This window comes from Leuresthes tenuis, unplaced genomic scaffold, assembly GCF_036924035.1.
Source record: "Leuresthes tenuis unplaced genomic scaffold, fLeuTen1.0.hap1 SCAF_18, whole genome shotgun sequence".
Taxonomy (NCBI): domain Eukaryota; kingdom Metazoa; phylum Chordata; class Actinopteri; order Atheriniformes; family Atherinopsidae; genus Leuresthes; species Leuresthes tenuis.
In genome coordinates, this window is record NW_027325372.1 from 26,280,565 (window position 1) to 26,298,664 (window position 18,100).

The following is an 18,100-nucleotide window of genomic DNA, read 5'->3' on the forward strand; positions in this document are numbered from 1 at the left end:
TCGGACTTTCACACCTTCTTGTAGCCGAACAACTCCGCTCCCGCTTTTGATTGTGTACAGTCGGGTATTTTAACCTTTTCTTACCCGCTTTTTACCAACTATGGTCGGATATTCACACCGTCTTACAGCGGAACACCTCTGCTCCCGCTTTTGATGGTGTATAGTCGGGCATTCGAAGCTTTTCTTACCCGCTTTTTACCAACTATGGTGGGACATTCAAACCTTCTTGTATCCGAAAACCTCCGCTCTCTCTTTTGATCATACATTGTCTGACATTCGCACCTTTTCTTACCCGCTTTTTACAAACCATGGTCGGACTTTCACATCTTCTTGTAGCCGAACACATCCGCTCCCGCTATTGATTGTGTACAGTCGGGTATTTTAACCTTTTCTTACCCGCTTTTTACCAAGTATGGTCGGACATTCACACCTTCGTACAGCGGAACACCTCCGCTCCCTCTTTTGATGGTGTATGTTCGGGCATTCAAACCTTTTCTTACCCGCTTTTTCCAAACCATGGTCGGCTATTCACAGCTTCCTCTCCACCATACTTGTATGGTGGGATATTCACACCCACTTGCATCCGAAGACCTCCGCCCCAAATTTTGTTGATATTTAGTCGGACATTCGCACCTTACCTGCTTTTGGCAAACTATGGCCTTCTTGCAGCCAAACACCTCTGATCTCGCTTTTGATGATGTAAGGTTGGGCATTCAGACCTTGCTTCACCTGCTTTTCACCAAATATAGTCGGACATTCACACCTTCTTGCAGCCGAACACTTCCGCTCCACCTTTTAGTCTTCTATCACACCTTTTTTTCACCGCATTTTATACATTATGGTCGGAAATTTTCAACCACTCTCATCCGAAGACCTCTCCTCCTGCTTTTGTTAATATATTTGAACTTTAGTCGGACATTCAAACCTTCTTGCAGCTGAACCACCTCCGCTCCCTGTTTTGATCATATATGGTCTGGCAATACTACCTTTTCTTACCCGTTTGTGAGTAATTATGGCTGGACATTCACACCTACTTGCAGCCGAACACAACCTCTCTCGCTTTTGATGATGTATGGACCGGCATTTTTACCTTTTCTAACACATTTTTCAGCAATTATGGTTGGAGATTCACACCTACTCACAGCCGAACAACTCCGCTACCGCATTTGATGGTGTATAGTCGGGCATTCTCACCCTTTCTCATCAGCTTTTTGCAAATTATGATCTGACATTCACACCTACTTCCAGTCGAAAAGCTCTGCTCCCGCTTTTGATTATGTTTGGTTAGATATTCGAACCTTTTCTTAACTGCTTTTTACAAACTTTGGTCGGACGTTCACAATATCTTGCAGCCGAACACCTCCGCTTCCGCTTTTGATGGTGTATATTCGGGCATACGAACCTTTTCTTACCCGCTTTTTACAAACCAAGGTCGGACTTTCACACCTTCTCTTAGCTGAACAACTCCGCTCCCTCTTTTGATTGTGTACAGTCGGGTAATTTAACCTTTTCTTACCCGCTTTTTACCATCTATGGTCGGACATTCACACCGTCTTACAACGGAACACCTCCGCTCCCTCTTTTGATGATGTATGGTTAGGCATTCGCACCTTTTCTTACCCATTTTTCAGTAATTATGGGTAGACATTCACACCTTCTTGCAGCTGAACACCTCCTCTCCCGCTTATGATCATGTGCAGTTTGATATTCGAAAATTTTCTTTCATGTTTTCTATTAATTATTGATGGACATTCAGACCGTCTTGCAGCTGAACACCTCCGCTCCCACTTTTGATGGTGTATAGTCGGGCTTTCGAGCCTTTTCTTCCCCGGTTTTTACAAATTATGGTTGGACATTCAGACCTTCTTGCAGCCGAAAACCTCCACTCCCTCTTTTGATCATACATTGTCGGGCATTCGCACCTTTTCTTACCCGCTTTTTACAAACCATGGTCGGACTTTCACACCTTTTAGTAGCCGAACAACTCCGCTCCCGCTATTGATTGTGTACAGTCGGGTATTTTAACCTTTTCTTACCCGCTTTTTACCAACTATGGTTGGACATTCACACCTTCTTACAGCAGAACACCTCCGCTCCCTGTTTTGATTATGTATGGTTTGACATTCGCACCTTCTCTCACCCGCCTTTTACTATGGTCGGCCATTCACAGCTTCCTCTCCACCATACTTGTATGGTGGGATATTCACACCCACCTGCATCCGAAGACCTCCGCCCCCACTTTTGTTGATATTTAGTTGGTCATTCGCACCTTACCCGCTTTTGGCAAACTATGGCCTTCTTGCAGCCCAACACCTCTGATCTCGCTTTTGATGATTTAAGGTTGGGCATTCAGACCTTGCTTCACCTGCTTTTCACCAAATATAGTCGGACATTCACACCCACTTGCATCCGAAAACCTCCGCCCCCACTTTTGTTGATATTTAGTCGGACATTCGCACCTTACCCGCTTTTGGCAAACTATGGCCTTCTTGCAGCCAAACAACTCTGATCTCGCTTTTGATAATGTAAGGTTGGGCATTCAGACCTTGCTTCACCTGCTTTTCACCAAATATAGTCGGACATTCACACCTTCTTGCAGCCGAACACTTCCGCTTTTAGTGTTCTATGAGGCATTCACATATTTTTTTTCACCGTATTTTATAGATTATGGTTGGAAATTCTCACCCACTCTCATCCGAAGACCTCTCCTCCCGCTTTTGTTAATATATAGTCGGGCATTCGAACCTTTTCTTACCCGCTTTTTACAAATTATGGTCGAACATTCACACCTACTTGCAGCTGAATACTTCCGCTCCACCTTTTAGGTATGTATGGTTGGCATTTGCACCTCTTTTTAATACTGATTGCTGAAGATTAAGTTGTTCTTTCTCAAACTACAAATTTTTTTTAATTGTTGAAACTTGATTTGAAGTGGATAAATAAGGAGGACAAAAAGTTTTAAGTCAGGCTGATAGAAGGAATTAATTTTATAGCAAAATCTGTATTTCGTCATATGTCTAGAGATGCTTATTGCTGAAGAAGTTCTTTCTCATTCTACAAAGTACAACGTTGTTTATCGTTGAAACTTGATTAGACATGAATAAATATGAAGGACAAAGCAGTCTTAACTTGGTTTGAGTTAATGAATTTGTTTTATAGGAGAATCCGAATTCGTGCATAACCCATAAAATAGAGCTTATTTTCGGATTCCTGAAGAATGATTCTGGTTCTTTCTCATAATACAAAGTTTGTTGTTTATTGTTGAAACTTCATCAGAAGTGAAGAAATAAATGAATGCCTATCAACAAATGTGGGATCTAAACTCTAGTGCTTCCTCTAAAATAATTTCCTTTCTCAATTTAGAAATGTGTGTGTGTAAGTCACAACACCCGTGACACCAAAACGGCTTTCTTTTCTCTACACTCTGCACTATGAGCACACACACCAAATCAGAAAGGCTTTTTTCTCTCTTTTCTACATTATGGACTGTGGGGACACAAAACCGCTCTCTCTCTTTTTTTTTTTTTATCGTGTGCCAGGGCGTTGTCTCACATATTAGATTATGCTTAAGATATGAATGGGTTTATCAGTCACATCAGAATCCATACATACTGATCCTCCCGTAATAAAATGGTCGGATCTTATCAAACACACTTTGTTTCTTGTGACAATCAAGTCAGCGAAACAGCGTATACACGTCAAGACACTGAATCAAGTTTGCCACAAGAACTCATAAGTTTGGCAGTATTGCTCTGCCGTCAGCAATCATACACCCATTTTATTTTCGTGAGACATGTGCAAGCACCTGTTCATCTACTGTTCTATCACTATGAATTAGTGATCTATTATCAATAAGGATACTTCTACAACTACTATCAAAGTATGTCCGGACTTCTTATGTTGTCAGTTGCTATATATGAATAAGTGGGTAGCTACTGACAAGCATTAAGCATGTCACACAGCCCAAACATATAACATTTCAGGACACACCACACAGTTAACAACCACAGTGAAGCGTGTCAAAGCCCAAACATGTAACATTCAACAGGACACTTACACAACACATTCAAATCAAACAGTCAGACAACATACAAGAACATATACCCCAGCCGGCATTGCTCCCTGCCTATTTTCGTACAGCACACTATGTGTGCGCACACCTTTATTCACAAACTCTTCAACTTATACTCTTTTACCGAAGCTGCTACAGCTCGATTGGCCAAATACCCTTTGATCCTATTTCGGTGAATTTGACATCTGCCTTACATATAACAGATTAGCGGTTTAGCAGTTTTAATTTAGTTTGAGTTGTTTTTTTTGTTTAAATCTTTCTAGACATGGTAAATATTAAGGACAAAGCAGTTTTCACATAGTTTGAGTGAAGGAATTCATTTTATAGATAAAATCCCAAGAGTCTGCTGAGAAAAGAGAGTGAATGCAAAGTAGACTTTAACACGGCTATGGGAGCGAGCCGAGTGTGGGCTAACCGGGAGAATTGCTTGAAAGAAACGCGACACCGAATGAGCGATCAGAATAAAGCCTCAATACGGGATTCTCGTGGTGTTTTTGTTGCTGCCTTGTCTTTTGCACAGAGTAAAAGACAAGGCAGCCATCGAATAGGGCCCGATTGTTCCTACTTGGTCAGCCGAGGAGCAAGAGGGGGGGGGGCAAGCGTCTCAACCAAGCAAAGCTCACCATGGGGAAGGTGGCTATGCCAACTAGCCTGATGCCCTGCTCCCGCAGTGACGGATAATCGTACTCTGGTTTCTCTTCATAACGTACAAGTCTTTCGCCTTTTACTAAAGATTTCTGTGGAGAGCAGCACTAATGAGTTGTTTCTATTTTTGGCAGGCTTTACCTTTGCGGGTGAAGCCCTTTCTGTCTGTGCAAAAGAAATATTCTTACTGTGCAGAGTGACTTCTCTGAGTAGAATCGCCTTACTTGTTGCGACTGTGCCGATGTTCGAAGCTGGAGTGCAAAGTTGTTGCTTGAATGGTGCTTGCTGGAGCGTGCGGGAGTGCAAAGTTATACCATTTAAAAGGGCTGAAGAGTGCTCAGTGCAGCGGGTGGGCGACACTCTGGCCACCTTGAAAACCGAGGTTACATCCACTACCAGGGGCAGCCCAAGTACTGCCGCAAGTGTGGTGAGCATGGGCACCTGGTTGAGGCTTGTGCCAAGGTGTTATGTGGGAAGAGCAGAGAAATTGGGCAAACTTTTGGAGAGTGTCCAAATGGCAGGAAATGTAATCTCTGTGGAGAATTAAATCACCTCTTCAGAGATTGCCCTAAATCTTTTGCCAACAAATTAAAGACGGTAAAGCCACAGTCAAGCCAACAAAGAGAAGGACCAAAGGTGGCAGTTGGTGAACAAAGTGAAGAGGTTGACCCAATAAATTCAAACTTCCCGCCAAAAGCTTGGATTGGAAGTGAGGAGCAAAAAGGGGAGGGGCCTGTAGAGGCCTCACCACTCAGTGTTGAAGTCTGTGAGAATTCACAGGCAGAGGGTGGAGCTACGCTAAATGAGGAGGAAGAGCAGACAGGTGAGTCTAGTGAAGATACTCACCTCCCCGAAGGTCAACAGCCGAAGAGGACGGCATCTGAGCCTCTGATTCCCCAGTGGTATCAGAGAAGAGGGGAAGGGTTAGGTCCCTTTCAGACAGTTCTTCAGTGGAAGAACCTAGAGTCTTCCCCTCCGACTCACGAAATGAGGTCTCCTTTTTAACTTCAGCTCTGCAATCAACCCCCAGGGACTCAAAGTTAAATGCAACATTGCGTCAGAGGCCAACACCGAGAGTCCGAAAAGGAAATATAGATCACCCTACTCACTTTTCACCTAAAGAAATGAAGGAAGAGCTAGTTTCCCAAGAAATAACCTGTGTGTAATTTGTTTTGATAACTTAGAAAAACGAAAATGACATACCTACTTTCCTTTATGCTTTTAATGGTTCTCACCTTCTCAACACTAAATGTGAGAAGTGTGAAATCAAAGACAAGAGCCCAGAGTATTTTATCCTTCTTAGACTCCATTAAATCAGATGTGTTTTTAATACAAGAATGTGGACTACCTTTTTTAAAAAACCATAGACAATGGGAGGAAATGTGGCCCCATTTATCGATATGGAGTGGCTCAAATCAAAATAAAAATGATGGTGTGGCCATTCTAATTAAAAATCCGCATGTTCTGGTGAAAGGTAGCACAGTGGTGAGAGACGGACGGGCACTTTTAGCACACTTGAATTTTATGGGGCAAGACTTTAACCTCTTAAATATTTATGGTTTCAATGGAAAAAATGAAAGGTATGACCTTTTAGAAGATATACAGCTTTACATGCTAGGGCAAGTACCTTTAGTTGTAGGAGGGGATTTTAACTGTATCTTGAGCAGGAAAGATAGAAAAAGAGCAGGGGTAGATTTTAAAGTGGATAAGACTTCGATTTTACTTCAGGGCATATGCAGGGATTTTAAGCTTACTGACTGTTTTAAAACCATGCATCCCAGAGAGGAGGGCTTCACCTGGTTTAGTCATGATGGCACCAGAGCCTCTCGCATTGATTATTTCTTTACTAGAGATTGCCCACCCACTGATGTTAGATTAACCCCTGTTTTCTTTTCAGACCACCTTATGCTCTCCTGCACCCTTTCACCCCCTTCTGGTGTGACGGTAGGAAGTGGTCTGTGGAAACTCAACTGTTCCCTGTTGGAGGATGAAATCATAGTCAGTCAGTACAGGGAATGTTATAAAGAGTGGCAGACCCTTCAAGACCTCTACGAAACACATGCACAATGGTGGGAAATGGTGAAGGAAACGACCCAGACTTTTTTTAAACAGCAAGGTAAACGTAAAAAAAGGAAAGAGAATAGATGTATGATGGGACTACATAAACGCTTACAGCGCTACTTTAAACTAAATCAGTGTGGCATAGACTTTAAAGAAGAAATCAAAGATGTCAAAAAGGAAATGTCAGTTTTAGCAGAAATAAAGAGTAAAGGAATTTTTGTAAGAAGCAGGGAGCAGGAAATTGAGGAAGGTGAAAAAGAAAGAAAGTTATAAATAAAAAGGAGTGTAATCAAAATCTAAAAAGAGAAGATGGGTTTTTAACAAAATCCACACAAGAGATGATTGAAACTGTACATACCTTTTATAGTAACATGTACAAAGAGAAACCAGTGCACTTGGAAACATCGGCAGAAATCTTAAAATTCGTTGACAAAACCGTAAAAGAGAATGCACACTTGACACAGAATTTTACTGCTTTAGAGTTAAAAAAATGCCTAACAGGTTTTAAGAGAAGTCGAGCTCCGGGTTTAGACGGGCTTCCTGCAGAATTCTATCTGACCTATTGGGACCTTTTATCATCAGACATTTTAGATGTTTTTAAAGATTTTGAAAAACTCGACCGACTGCCTGACAGTTTTAGAGTGGGAATAGTGACTCTACTTTATAAAAAAAATTATAAGACTGACCTAAAGAATTGGAGGCCAATCACACTTTTAAACTTTGACTGTAAACTTTTTAGCAAGGTTTTAGCGACACGGATGTCCTCTGTTTTAGAGGAGGTAATTCACCCAGACCAAGCTTGTGCCATCTCAGGGAGACAACTCACCGACAGCCTCGTACTGATTCGAGACATCATTGATTACGCTAGAGACAGAAACACCCGGCTTGTCATCTTAAATTTAGACTTTGAAAAAGCATTTGATTGGGTCTCGCATCAATATCTCTTTCAGGTGTTGCAGCCATCGAAAAGGGCCCGATTGTTCCTACTTGGTGAGCTTTGCTTGGTTGAGACGCTTGCCCCCCCCCCCCCCCCCCCTGCTCCTCGGCTGACCAAGTAGAAACAATCTATTCGATGGCTGCCTTGTCTTTTACTCTGTGAAAAAGACAAGGCAGCCACAAACACCACGGGAACACCGTATTGAGGCTTTGTTCTGACCACTCATTCGGTGTCGCGTTTCTTTCAAGCAATTCTCCCGGTTAGCCCGCACTCGGCTCGCTCCCAGAGCCGTGTTAAAGTCCACTTCGCATTCACTCTCTTTTCTCAGCAGATTAAAAGAAAGTTTCATCTTGGGCTCCCTGAAACTTCCATCCTGCACCGCTGTTTGCTTTTTCACAAGAGCAGAGGAGAGCGCACCGTTCCCAGCGGCACTGCAGTACCGGGTCGAGGCTTGGAGTGAACGGAGCAAGCTTCTTTTTCAACTCCTATTCTTAAAAATCCATTTAATATGTTGTCCTCGTATAGAGGACATATTAAACTGATAAGAACAGATACTACACTTGATATTAGCCAAAAGGCCGAGAAGCGATAACTGTCCACTGTTTCAGGTCCGAGGGCCCTTGCTGGCACAATGCGCACTTGTAGCAGTGTTCTTTTTATGGCCATAGGTGGCCAGAGTGTCACGTTGCACCTCCGCCCACCCGCTGCACTGAGCACTCTTCAGCCCTTTTAAATGGTATAACTTTGCACTCCCGCATGCTCCAGCAAGCACCATTCAAGCAACAACTTTGCACTCCAGCTTCGAACATCGGCACAGTCGCAACAAGTAAGGCGACTCTACTCAGAGAAGTCACTCTGCAAAGTAGCAAGATTTCTTTTGCACAGACAGAAAGGGCTTCACCCGCAAAGGTAAAGCCTGCCAATAATAGAAACAACTCATTAGTGCTGCTCTCCACGGAAGTCTTTAGTAAAAGGCGAAAGACTTGTATGTTATGAAGAGAAACCAGAGTACGATTATCCGTCACTGCGGGAGCAGGGCATCAGGCTAGTTGCCATAGCCACCTTCCCCATGGTGAGCTTTGCTTGGTTGAGACGCTTGCTCCCCCCCTTGCTCCTCGGCTGACCAAGTAGGAACAATCGGGCCCTATTCGATGGCTGCCTTGTCTTTTACTCTGTGCAAAAGACAAGGCAGCAACAAAAACACCACGAGAATCCCGTATTGAGGCTTTGTTCTGACCGCTCATTCGGTGTCGCGTTTCTTTCAAGCAATTCTCCCGGTTAGCCCGCACTCGGCTCGCTCCCAGAGCCGTGTTAAAGTCTACTTCGCATTCACTCTCTTTTCTCAGCAGACTCTTGGGATTTTATCAATAAAATGAATAAATTCACTCAAACTATGTTAAAACTGCTTTGTCCTTCATATTTACCATGTCTTGAAAGATTTAAACAAAAAAACCAACGTTGTACTTTGCAGTAAAAGAAATAGCAAATCTAAAGTTTCAGGAATCCGAGAATAAGCTTACTTTCATGAGTTCTTCACGATTTCGGATTTTGCTATAAAATGAATTCCTTCACTCAAACTAAATTAAAACTGCTAAACCGCTAATCTGTTACATGTAAGGCAGATGTCAAATTCACCGAATTAGGATTATTCGGTATTCGGCCAATCGAGCTATAGCAGCTTCGGTAAAAGAGTATAAGTTGAAGAGTTTGTGAATAAAGGTGTGCGCACACATAGTGAGCTGTAGGAAAATAGGCAGGGAGCAATGCCGGCTGGCGTATATGTTCTTGTATGTTGTCTGACTGTTTGATTTGAATGTGTTGTGTAAGTGTCCTGTTGAATGTTACATGTTTGGGCTTAGACACGCTTCACTGTGGTTGTTAACTGTGTGGTGTGTCCTGAAATGTTATATGTTTGGGCTGTGTGACATGCTTAATGCTTGTCAGTAGCTACCCACTTATTCATATATAGCAACTGACAACGTAAGAAGTCCGGACATACTTTGATAGAGTAGTTGTAGAAGTATCCTTATTGATAATAGATAAACTAATTCATAGTGATAGAACAGTAGATGAACAGGTGCCTGCACATGTCTCACGAAAATAAAATGGGTGTATCATTGCTGATGGCAGAGCAATACTGCCAAACTTATGAGTTCTTGTGGCAAACTTGATTCAGTGTCTTGACGTGTATATGCTGTTTCGCTGACTTGATTGTCACAAGAAACAAAGTGTGTTTGATAAGATCCGACCATTTTATTACGGGAGGATCAGTATGTATGGATTCTGATGTGACTGATAAACCCATTCGTATCTTAAGCACAATCTAATACGTGAGACAACGCCCTGGCACACGATAAAAAAAAAAAGAGAGAGCGGTTTTGTGTCCCCACAGTCCATAATGTAGAAAAGAAAGAAAAAAGCCTTTCTGATTTGGTGTGTGTGCTCATAGTGCAGAGTGTAGAGAAAAGAAAGCCGTTTTGGTGTCACGGGTGTTGTGACTTACACACACACATTTCTAAATTGTGAAAGGAAATTATTTTAGAGGAAGCACTAGAGTTTAGATCCCACATTTGTTGATAGGCATTCATTTATTTCTTCACTTCTGATAAAAATGATAAGACTGACCTAAAGAATTGGAGGCCCATCACACTTTTAAACTTTGACTGTAAACTTTTTAGCAAGGTTTTAACGACACGGATGTCCTCTGTTTTAGAGGAGGTAATTCACCCAGACCAGGCTTGTGCCATCTCAGAGAGACAACTCACCGACAGCCTCGTACTGATTCGAGACATCATTGATTACGCTAGAGACAGAAACACCCGGCTTGTCATCTTAAATTTAGACTTTGAAAAAGCTTTTGATCGGGTCTCGCATCAATATCTCTTTCAGGTGTTGCAGCCATCGAATAGGGCCCGATTGTTCCTACTTGGTGAGATTTGCTTGGTTGAGACGCTTGCTCCCCCCCCTTGCTCCTCGGCTGACCAAGTAGGAACAATCGGGCCCTATTCGATGGCTGCCTTGTCTTTTACTCTGTGCAAAAGACAAGGCAGCCACAAACACCACGGGAACACCGTATTGAGGCTTTGTTCTGACCACTCATTCGGTGTCGCGTTTCTTTCAAGCAATTCTCCCGGTTAGCCCACACTCGGCTCGCTCCCAGAGCTGTGTTAAAGTCTACTTCGCATTCACTCTCTTTTCTCAGCAGATTAAAAGAAAGTTTCATCTTGGGCTCCCTGAAACTTCCATCCTGCACCGCTGTTTGCTTTTTCACAAGAGCAGAGAAGAGCGCACCGTTCCCAGCGGCACTGCAGTACCGGGTCGATGCTTGGAGTGAACGGAGCAAGCTTCTTTTTCAACTCCTATTCTTAAAAATCCATTTAATATGTAGTCCTCGTATAGAGGACATATTAAACTGATAAGAACAGATACTACACTTGATCTTAGCCAAAAGGCCGAGAAGCGATAACTGTCCACTGTTTCAGGTCCGAGGGCCCTTGCTGGCACAATGCGCACTTGTAGCAGTGTTCTTTTTATGGCCATAGGTGGCCAGAGTGTCACGTTGCACCTCCGCCCACCCGCTGCACTGAGCACTCTTCAGCCCTTTTAAATGGTATAACTTTGCACTCCCGCATGCTCCAGCAAGCACCATTCAAGCAATGTTATGGAAGTTTTCAATCGCTTCCTTCCTAATACTTCTGATGAGCAATGAAATAGAGAGACTTACTTTTTCTGCCGGCCGGCTAAGTTTTTATTCTTCGTTGCAAGGAAAAAGATCAGTCCACACCATTCAGCAGCAATGGTATGAAAAGATACAAACAAAAGGAATCCAGAGTATTTATACCTTTAGATGTGTAACAACATCTCCAGAGGGGGGCAGGATGCAGTCTTGATGATAAACAGGAGGTTAAAACAATTATCTTGTCTGAGTGTTAATTAAGAAGTAAATAGTTTAAAACAATTAGCGTGTCTGGGTGATACAAATGGTTAATGTGGATTGGAGGGTCTGTCAGTCCTGAGACATAAAAATTACCATCACAATTCTCCCTTTTGATTATTAATTAATCACTAACAGAAAACAAACTTAAGAAAAATAAAATGGATGAAAACTAAATGCAAGAGAATACTTAAGTATCCGGTACGCTATTTGAAAATGTATCATTGTGGTAGTTGATTAGAGCAGAGAAAAGACTAACAAAACAAAGCAAACAAAAAAACAACCCAAAAAAACAAAATGAAATAAAATTTTACAGACTGTTATCAAAGTTAGAGTCTTAGCTGGGGTAAAATATCGGGGTCAGGAATATGAGGAGAGGTTGGATTTTGATCAGCATTATTGGCGTTCACCTGAACATATGTGGAGGAATGAGTCATCTCTTTCATGAGCACGTTAGACAGCCTTTTCAATACACATGGAATTAAGGTGCCGAGCAAAAGGAAAATCATTACATATGGGATTATTGTTAAAAACCATGCTGGCCATCCTTGGCCCAAAGATTTCAGCCAAGGGAACCATGAGTCATTTATTACAGGAGGGAGTTGAATGGCATCTTTCATGTGTTTGATAATGTTGGTAATGTTCTCATATTCGTCGGAGTGGTTGTCTTCAATTCCAGAGGTCAACATGACCGTGTTCACATCTGACAGCATGTTAAGTAGGGCGTCATGTGGGTCTGGTGGCCCATTGACTATGACTGTGAGTTGTCTGTACATATCCGAGCTTGGATATTCAATTCCACACCAATACGTGCCTGCATCAGTGGGTTTGACATCAGAGATGGTAATCTGGGCTCCGTTGGAATTTGGAAGTTTTGTTATTGTGAAGCGGGGATTTCTGTTTGGAGCAATGGTTTTGTCAGTGGTGGCAACGATCAAGTGCCAATCGTGTGGGCCGCAGGGGTCTCTGCATAGGTATTTGTCATACTTGGCATAATATGCCTGAACCCGTCCTGATCGCCAAATTTCAGGGTAAACGAGGCAGGTGAATGTTGCACTTTGACCTTCTGTCAAAGTGACAGTCCTGGCAGGTTTGTAGGTGTAAGCCTCCATCAGCTGTGCCAAACATGACAGCATCAGAATCAGGTGATGCATGGTGGAGTTTGGTGGAACACGTCTGGTTGGTGTTTGTTGAATCCACAGGGCCAATTCCACGGGTCGTCCTCTTTGGCGTCTGTGCGTCCTTGCACCGTCCGTCGTCTTTGGCCTCTGCTCGTCCTCGTGTCGTCCGTCACCGTCCGTCCTCTGTGCGTCCTCGTGTCGTCCGTCACCGTCCGTCCTCGCGTCGATCACGTTGGCAGCTGGGCTCCTCCGTTGGCTCGGGGATCTTCCTGCAGTGGATGGCGTGAACCCACGTTGCCCTCTCGACTATCTTCGCAATGGTATGCGTTGTCAGAATGGATCTCGTCACCGTTTGGAATTCCAGTGCTCCTTTCTGAAGTCGTTTCTCACCACCCAGGTTGGAAGTCTGCAGAGAGAGAGAGGGAGAGAATAAGTTTTTGCAATATTTTAGCATATATTCTCACATAGGCCAGTGGAGGGGAGTGGCCTGGTTACAGGTTTTACTCCCAGAGATGGAGGTCTGCCAAAATTGAAATTTTGATTTCAGAGTGCCATTTTCTCGTTTGACAACGTCTCTACTGGCAGGGTGTTATACACAATGTTGTCTGAGGTTAATGATAAGAAATTCACTAATTTGGGTTATTGCAGAATTGACAAAGTGAGAGCCATTATCGCTGCTCAGTTTTGGTGTAGTTGTAGTTCCCAGATGGGGAGTAATCTCTGTTAGCAGAGCCTTTGCTACCACTTGGCTACTCTGGTGTTTTGCTGGAAATACTTCAATCTATTTTGACCACGTCAACTATTACTAAGCAGCGTTTCTTTCCTTCTGCTGGTGACAGTTCTATGAAATCCATCATTAAGTGTTCGAATGGTCTGTCTGGTGATGGGTGAGCGATGTGTGTGACTGCTTTGGTTTTACCTTTTATGCGTTGCACAAACCATACGCGGTTGACTGATCTTCTGCTGTATGAACTGAAAATTCTTTGGTGAACCAGTGCTGGGTTATGGCATCCATCATCCCCCCTTTTGACACATGGTCCAATCCATGTGTCAATTTCGCGAAATGAGGGAAAAAATGTTTAGGTAGACAAGGCTTATTATCGGTTCCTCGCCACACATCTTCCTGTGGTGTGGCAAAAGATTGCACCGTTGTGAAAGAGGTGGAAATGGTGACAGGGATCAATTTTTAGTGGGTAGGAGTGTAGCTTCTTTTTCAGCAGCATCCACTCTTGCATTTCCTTGAGAGACAGGACCTGTGTTGTTAGTGTGAGCAAAGCGTTTACAAACAGAGATTGACTTTTTGGAATAAAATGGCATCAAGAAGAGCTGTGACTTTGTCATGATGGAGAATGGGTTTGCCGTTAGATTTTAGGAATTGTCTGTGTTTCCACAGAGTGTCAAAATCTTGGACAACCCAAACATGTGTCTGAAATCAGATTAGATGGTTACTGCTTTGTTGTTAGCTAGTCTGCATGCCTCTGTCAAAGCTATCAGTTCTGCCACCTGTGTAGAATGGTGAGGAGGGAGTGAGCTGGGGAGAAGAATTTCATGATTAGTGACAACAGTAAAACCAACTCTGTTGTGACCCGTTTGTGGGTCACGTGAAGCTGATCCATCTGCAAAGAGAACCAAATGAGGGTTTGTTAATGTTGTTTCTTGGCAAGCAAACCGGTTGGGGGACAGCAACAGTTATGTTGTGTTCTGTCATCTGGTGTGGGGAGGAGAGTGGCAGGTTTTAACACAGGGTGTTTGACAGTGATGTTAGACATTTCTAAAAGTGTTTTGTTGTATCGTTGCCATCGTGCTGTGGAGAGGTAAGAAGTCTTTTGTTCAAGTAAAATCATGGACACATCAGAATAGCCCACAATGTCTCTGGAGGCCATAACTGCCTTTTCAGCTGCCGCCACATATCTGAATATATCTTGGGATCTGCAACCACGGGGTCCAGTTTTGAAGAAAAATAAGCTACAGGCCGCAGCTTATTTCCATGATCCTGCAACAAAACAGAAGTCATACATCCATCTTTTCCATCTACTGATTGAGTGAACGGTCTGGTAGGGTCAGGCAGGCCCAATGTTTGAGTGCTTTGTAAGGCAAGTTTTAGTTCTGTGAAAGATTGTTCTGCTTCAGGAGTCCATTTGATCTTATGTTTTGCTTGCAGGCCTTTGCCATGAATGAGGGAGGTGAGTGGAGCTTCAAGAATGGCATAGTTAGAAATTAACTGTCTACAGTAAGAGCACATAGCAAGAAAATTGTGATGGGTTTTGGAAGGTTCTGAATTGCATCAACTCTTTTTGGTGAAAGAGTCTTCCTTTCAGAAGTGATGACATGACCTAAGAAGACAAATTGAAGTTTAGACAAGCTGGCTTTGTGACCAGTTTTAGCCAGATGTTTCAAGGATTTGACTGTGTTGGCTTCACACTGCTCATTGGTCAGACTGCAGATCATGAGGTCATCAAAGCAGTGCCTGGGGAGAGAACAAAGGGTTCAAGACTGTCTGAGAGCTTCAATGCAAATGGTGGGACTTTCACAGTATCCTTGGCACAGACGTGTGAATGTGTAGTCCCTCCTATTGAATTTGAAAGCAAACCAGAATTAGCTTCCTGGGTGACCTGGAACACTGGAGGTGTCTGAAAGGTTGACCACTGAAAAGAATTTTGCATTAGTTGGTTGCATCACCTGCTTGCAGATCCTGAATATAGCGCCAGTCTGTTGGTTGATCTTTGCCTCTGATTTTATGACAGGAAACAAAGGCGTGCGTATTGGAGAATCGTTACGTGGAACAATTACTCCTGCTGCCTTAAGAGACTCAAAGAATGGTGGTATATTAACAATGGCTTTTTGTTTAAGTGAGTATTGAGCCTTGCAAGGTTTAAAGTCTGATTTTAGAATGATGACAACATTTTCACAATTTTTGACAAGGTTAACATCATACTTACTGTTGACTGTTCTTTGTGTGTGCACAAAAGATGTCAGTGAAGGTGAAAAAATAATAGATCTATCAGATGTTTGTTGCCTTTCGGCTGTAGGCTTACACAATTTCATAACTGGGCTCAAATCTTCCCAGCTATCCGATGTGTGCTTTTCTAGTGGGATGTGTGGGACTGAGTAGTCCATGGTGTACATGTTACGTTGAGCTGGTGTGAGAGAGACTGACACAGTGCATTTATGTTCTGTCCAAAGAAATGTGTGTCAGTGTTAGTTTGTCAAACCTCTCCCTTAACCAGCTTTCCTCGTACGATTCGTCAGATTCTGGTGACAGATGGGAGGTACACTGCAGGTCCTCTTTGGTCATGAAGTCTGTTAAAATGATGTTTTTTGCTGAAACAAACTCAGGGAAGGTTGTTAGTGGTTGCAGATGCATATGTCATGTTCGAGGTGTGGAAGACAACTGGGGTTGGGATTATCATTTACACATCCAGTTCCTGCCTGTCAGGTTACTGGGACAGATTTTAGAAAGCAACATTTTTATTATTTTTTTTAAAAATCAGTTTCTCTTCTAGTTTTTCCGTTTTTCTTAGTTTTTTTTTTTTTCTTTTAAACTAAGGGACCCCCCTATTGGGAATCTGAGCTCATTTGTCCATAAATTTTAATATTTTAAGCTTTTATCCCCAAATCTCTTTTTCATGATTTCCACGATGGGCCCCTCCGGAGGCTCAACCACCTCAACGGAAAATCTCCCCATGCCGAATGGGGATGGGGAGGCCGTACGACAAATCCAGTCCAGACGTCTCTGTACTGGGTGCTTTTTTCAAATGCCAAGTCACAAATGCTAACTGTTTCGTATTTTGGCCACAAACAGCAAAAAACCCCTTCCTTTTGTGTTTTCTTTTCTTCTTTTTCTTTGTCCAAAGGATACAAGCAACAAACGGAATTATTACGTGTTCGTTTTAAAAGAGAAAGAATAGAAATAAAGAAAATAAAAAGAAGCCCCGTTACTTGTTTATCCAAGCACCGTAACATTACTTCGTCTTATTTAAACTGCTACAAGTAACAAAAAGCATGGCCACTTCGTCTCAACGCTACAAGTGGCAAAAAGCTGGCCAACTGTGGAGACCATGAAAAAACTCAAATGTGCCTAATTAAAACCCAAATTTGAAAGACAATGTATTAAGTCAATATTTCAAAACTCACCAGACGAGCTTCGCTGAACTCTGTTCTTGGAACCCCGGTGGCAGCGACTCAGGACGTGTTACCGGTTAGCCCTCCCGTCTCACAAATTAATTGAGGTTTGGAGGCTGGAAATAATCTATTTCTCCAGGATGGCCTGTCGCTTTCCGTGCCTCGTCCTGAACGGCTGCTCACGGGGTCCTGTCATACAACGCCAAACTGTTATGGAAGTTTTCAATCGCTTCCTTCCTAATACTTCTGATGAGCAATGAAATAGAGAGACTTACTTTTTCTGCCGGCCGGCTAAGTTTTTATTCTTCGTTGCAAGGAAAAAGATCAGTCCACACCATTCAGCAGCAATGGTATGAAAAGATACAAACAAAAGGAATCCAGAGTATTTATACCTTTAGATGTGTAACAACATCTCCAGAGGGGGGCAGGATGCAGTCTTGATGATAAACAGGAGGTTAAAACAATTATCTTGTCTGAGTGTTAATTAAGAAGTAAATAGTTTAAAACAATTAGCGTGTCTGGGTGATACAAATGGTTAATGTGGATTGGAGGGTCTGTCAGTCCTGAGACATAAAAATTACCATCACAGCAACAACTTTGCACTCCAGCTTCGAACATCGGCACAATCGCAACAAGTAAGGCGACTCTACTCAGAGAAGTCACTCTGCACAGTAACAAGATTTCTTTTGCACAGACAGAAAGGGCTTCACCCACAAAGGTAAAGCCTGCCAAAAATAGAAACAACTCATTAGTGCTGCTCTCCACGAAAGTCTTTAGTAAAAGGCGAAAGACTTGTATGTTATGAAGAGAAACCAGAGTACGATTATCCGTCACTGCGGGAGCAGGGCATCAGGCTAGTTGCCATAGCCACCTTCCCCATGGTGAGCGTTGCTTGGTTGAAACGCTTGCCCCTGTGCAATCGACAAGGCAGCAACAAAAACACCACGGGAACACCGTATTGAGGCTTTGTTCTGACCGCTCATTCGGTGTCGCGTTTCTTTCAAGCAATTCTCCTGGTTAGCCCACACTCGGCTCGCTCCCAGAGCCGTGTTAAAGTCTACTTCGCATTCACTCTCTTTTCTCAGCAGACTCTTGGGATTTTATCTATAAAATTAATTCCTTCACTCAAACTATGTTAAAACTGCTTTGTCGTTCATATTTACCATGTCTAGAAAGATTTAAACAAAAAAAAAACAACGTTGTACTTG

The 18,100-nt window shown here is 42.9% G+C and overlaps 5 non-coding genes across 5 annotated transcripts; 1 reads left to right on the plus strand and 4 right to left on the minus strand.

The window, feature by feature from the left end:
* Positions 1–4,755: 4,755 nt before the first annotated feature.
* On the plus strand, positions 4,756–4,869 carry LOC140276353 (U5 spliceosomal RNA). Its single transcript, XR_011908953.1, has one exon. It is a non-coding gene; the product is annotated as a U5 spliceosomal RNA (small nuclear RNA).
* A 3,252-nt stretch (positions 4,870–8,121) lies between these two features.
* On the minus strand, positions 8,122–8,305 carry LOC140276168 (U2 spliceosomal RNA). Its single transcript, XR_011908847.1, has one exon. It is a non-coding gene; the product is annotated as a U2 spliceosomal RNA (small nuclear RNA).
* A 308-nt stretch (positions 8,306–8,613) lies between these two features.
* LOC140276335 (U5 spliceosomal RNA) lies at positions 8,614–8,727 on the minus strand. The gene has a single exon (XR_011908937.1). It is a non-coding gene; the product is annotated as a U5 spliceosomal RNA (small nuclear RNA).
* A 2,268-nt stretch (positions 8,728–10,995) lies between these two features.
* On the minus strand, positions 10,996–11,179 carry LOC140276019 (U2 spliceosomal RNA). The gene has a single exon (XR_011908712.1). It is a non-coding gene; the product is annotated as a U2 spliceosomal RNA (small nuclear RNA).
* A 6,420-nt stretch (positions 11,180–17,599) lies between these two features.
* Positions 17,600–17,713, minus strand: LOC140276328 (U5 spliceosomal RNA). The gene has a single exon (XR_011908931.1). It is a non-coding gene; the product is annotated as a U5 spliceosomal RNA (small nuclear RNA).
* Positions 17,714–18,100: the final 387 nt, after the last annotated feature.